Here is a 4564-nt window from a genome sequence, read left to right on the forward strand (position 1 = left end):
TGAATCTGCCAGCCTTTGATGAGCCGCGATCCTATAAACAGGTTGGGGCTCCACCCCCAGGTTGCTCTTTCAGCCCTGCACCTGCCCCTCTTCCCCAAGAGGCTGGGTCAACCAGCATCTCCAGAAACCTCTGGCAGGGCTCCAGGACCTGCAGGTGGAGCACCTCTTCCAGACCTGGAGTTTCAGGACAGAAGATGCAGCCAGGGGGTGGCAGATGAGTCCCAGGAGTGGTGGCAGGAAGCTGGTTTCCCTGAGGCTGAGGGCAGAGGATGGGGTGGTGGTAGAGCTGAGGAAACCCCCAGCCCCACTGGAGCCAGGGCAGCCTCTAGAGGAGGGGAGGGCTGAGCACCTGAGACTAGGCAAAGGGCCAGCCCTCCTGCACAGCTCTGTGCAGCAGGGAGTCCAGGGGATAAAAACAAGAGCAGTCGTGGTGACAGGCCCAGGCTAGTGTGTCCTCCTCACCTGACCTGAGCAGGCTCCAGGGAGCGGCAGAGAGGTCTGGACATCCCCCCTCACAAGCCCCTCACCTCCATGCGGCGGGCCCTAAGAATTTAGGGGATTTCCGTTAAACTTTGTAATAAAGGTAAGAGAGACCAATCGGGAGACTCTTAGGTTATGAAAATTGTAGAAGAAACCTTTGTGAAGCCACCTCACCATTTAAAGCATTCAGTGTGCACGAGAGCACTGAACACTCTCCTAAAATGACATGAATTCAGTCATTTTACCATCAATTCTGTATACAGTTGAACAGTGATGATTTGTTTTTCAAAGCAAATGAAACTGAGTTAATGTTAAATTACTACAAATGGATCTAAAGTGTATTAGAGTTGGTCAAAACAGATATCTAATGGTCTATGAACAAGTAAACATTATTTGGATGGAAATGCCTGCCATTTGCATGAACCAGATATAAAATCTAATTAAAAAGTGAATAGAGTGGTTGAGCATGGTGGCTCATGTCCATAATCCCGGCACTTTGGGGAGTCGAGGAGGGAGAATTGCTTGAGGAGGAAATGGAGACCAGCCTGGGCAACATGGTGAGACCCCCATCTCTACAAAAAAATTTTTCTAAATTAGTGGGGCATGGTGGCACATGCCTATGGTCCCAGCTACTCAGGAGGCTGAGGTGGAAGGATTGTTTGAGCCCAGGAGTTCAAGGCTGCAGTGAGCTATAATTGCACCTTTGCACTCCAGCCTGGGTGAAAGGGTGAGACGCTGTCTCTTTAAAAAAGAAAAATAAAAAAAAGAAAAGGAAGTAAGTGTAAGATGTAGAAAACTACAAAGAACAACTTATTTCAAGTGGGTCACAGACAAAGCGATACAGAAAGTCACCCAGCTGGTGACTGGAAAGGCTGGGATTGTACTCTCTATCCTGAAGCCCACCCACCAGAACTTCCCTGGTCCTTGGTGGCCTCCATTGTTTAGGCCTGTTCCAGAGGAATCCTGGGACCTTAGGAGTCTTGATTAACCTCCCTGCCTGTCATCTCCATACGCCCGCCGGGATCCACTGGGGGAGCCTAGGGAGGCAGAGCTGTAGCAAGACGTTCCACGAGGTGACCTCAGCCCCAGCACCCCACTCCAGTATGGGAGGGCCAGGCACCCCCTCCCCGCCAGAGGACAGCTGGGCATGCCCGGAGGAGGGCATGGTGCTCAGTTTCCCCGCCTGTGCAATGGTGTGGTAGATGCTGGGCCTGGTGAAAACCACGAACTTCCTAATTCAGAGATTCTTAATTTGGGGCTAGGGTCCATGGATGGGAATTAGGATAGTTTTAACCGGCCCTGAAATTGTATAAAAATTATCTGATTGTGTATCCCTGTGTGACTGTTTCTAGAGAAGGGTCTAGAACAGCACTGTCCAGTAGGAATGTTTGGGAGCTCTACAGATGTTGTATTAAACTTTCTAGTGGGCACACAAAAAGACGTAAAATGATACAGTGAAATTAATATACATTTAGCCCAGTAATCTCAGGTATTATCAATTCTACATGTAATCAACATATAAAATTATTAAGGAGATATTTTACTTTTTTTCATACTAAGACTTCAAAATCCACTGTGTTTTATGCTTGCAGCACATCTTAGTTCAGCCCAGCCACATTTCCAGAGTCCAGCAGCTGCATGTGGCTACAGCCTACCTTACCAGAGAACTCAGGTCTACAACTTTAATCACACTCTCAAAAAGAGTTTGAAATAGATGGGAAACCATTGCTCAACAGGTCGCACGTGGCTAGCCCCACTTGAAGAGAGCCGCGGGGTTCTGCACGAATGAGAGGAAATATTTAGGATGCGCCCATCACAGTTTCCATGAATTATGTGCCAAGACTTAGGGTTTTGACACATGGTGGAGACCCAAGGTGGGAAAGGGGAAGCACCCGGAGCAGGGAAGCACAGTGGCTGGCCTCAGGCTGAAGTCCTAAAGATCTCCCCACTCCAACCCTCCAAGGGCTATGAATAGGGAGCTATGAAGAGGGATCAGAGCAAGAACGGCAAAGGTCAGGACAAGAAGACAGAAGACAGGCAGAGGTGACCTGCAGGCAGTCAGCCTGGAACAGGGCTGGCAGGCACAGCGGGGCTGGGCTGAGGCCACATGCTGCTCACCCAGGCCAGGGGGGTCCTCAAAGGAGGGCCACGCCTGGAGAGCCCATCAGAGCAGACCTGACCTAAGCAGCCACGCTGGAGGAGGTCTTGGGCGCCATGCTTTCCACTCTCTCATCCCTCTCCCTTGCCGGGTATCCTTCCCACCACTGTCTCGCTCAACGTTTGCTCTACACTCACAGTAAACAAACATCATTTTTTCATGCGGCACTCAAGGCTCCTTTAATTTCCCCAGATTTTTTCTGGAAACCAGCCCTCCCCTACTCTCTTTCCCCTTGGTTTGGGTGCTGTTGACTCCACCTCCAGCTGCAAAAGCACAGCATGTGGTCCAAGGCTGGCCAGTCAGCTCCTGGAATCTTTCTGACCAAAGTATTTGGTTCATTGGACTCATGACTCCAGCTGGTGCAATCACAATAAATGCTGGTGCATGAAGTTCTGAGAAAGACACTTTGTCTTTCCTGCTGGGCAGAACTTGGGAGGATATGAAGCTGGGCCTGCTAAATGTATCCATATTGCCACCACGAGAGGAAAATTTGTCAGGAAAATAGAGCCAGTAATGATAAATACCTATATAACTAACACTTCCTATGTGGCAGGCAGAGGCAGTTTTATTGTGTAGGTAATGATGCTTAAGCTGGGTCTTCTCCTTGCACACACATGCCCTTCCAAGGCTCCAAAGGGAGCCCTAGCAGTAGGATCTTGTGATCATACATTTTAGTAAAATTCACAGTAGCAAACGATTGTATCCACAATTGGTAAAGACTGCTGTCTTCCCATTCCTACACCTCTGTTAGCATTGGTGTGGCTATAGATATTTTTAGGATCTGGTTAAGGAGAGGTTGAGTTAGAGGTATGTTTTGTTTCAGTTTAGTGAGATATATTTATGGGATTTGCAGTCAGCTTCACATATAGTGAAGTCAGCTTCATGTGTAGTCAGCTTCATGTATAGCAAAGTTCACTGTGATGTGGGTGTGTCCTTTGGTGCCAGAAGAATTGGATAGAGGAAGAGAAACGAGGTCTGAAATATCCAGAGCCAGAAACCAATCTGAAAAATTCCTCCAATCCAACACACGACATTATAAGTGGAAGACCTGGTTTTCCTTGACACCTGATCAAAACAGAAGTTCTCTCCTAAAAAGGGTGTTTCCCATCATGTCTAGAATGTGTGTTTTCCTTTATCTGAGGGTATTTTTAAGAAATATTAATAGAATATGTATCGTGATTCCTGTACTACAGCAGCTAGCACAACACCTACAACAGCTTATACACCAAAGAAGCTTGATAGAGGCTGCGGCAGATTCTGTTTTCCAATAATGGTTGCACCAATATCTCCTGTCCATGCTCTTCCAGCACCTTGCCACTCCCCATCAAAACATAGAGGCCAACTGCCCTTCTCTTAAATCTGGTGGGCTTGTGATTGGTAACTTACAGGATGTGAGAAAAGTGACTGCTTGACTCCCCAGGTTAGATCGTAAGGTGATGCAGCTCTCTTTTTTAATGGCTAGAACACTCCCCCTTAGAGCCCTGAGCCACCAGGTGAAACACCCAGCTCCCCTGAGGTGGCCATACTGTGGGGAAGCCCAGCCATACGGACAGGCCACCAGTGGGCGCTGGAGTCAGCAGCCCTAATTTCCCGCCGGCCCAGCCCAGGCTCCAGACCCACAGACGAATGAGCCGTCCCATGATTTTAGTCCCAGCAGCTGGGTCACCCCTAGCCAGGGCCCTTTCTGAATTTCTGACACATGAAATATCTGTGAGCCTGACAGAGTGGTTGCTGAGTTATGCCATTACATTTTGGGTGATTTATTACACAGCCGTAGTAAGTAAAGCAGAGGTTTTCCTAAATTTGCAATGATCCTGAAGTTTTATGTAACATTACCACTAAAGAATTATGAAGCTGGCCGGGCGCGGTGGCTCAAGCCTGTAATCCCAGCACTTTGGGAGGCCGAGACGGGCGGATCACGAGGTC

This window comes from Rhinopithecus roxellana, chromosome 17 (assembly GCF_007565055.1).
Source record: "Rhinopithecus roxellana isolate Shanxi Qingling chromosome 17, ASM756505v1, whole genome shotgun sequence".
Classification (NCBI taxonomy): Eukaryota; Metazoa; Chordata; class Mammalia; order Primates; family Cercopithecidae; genus Rhinopithecus; species Rhinopithecus roxellana.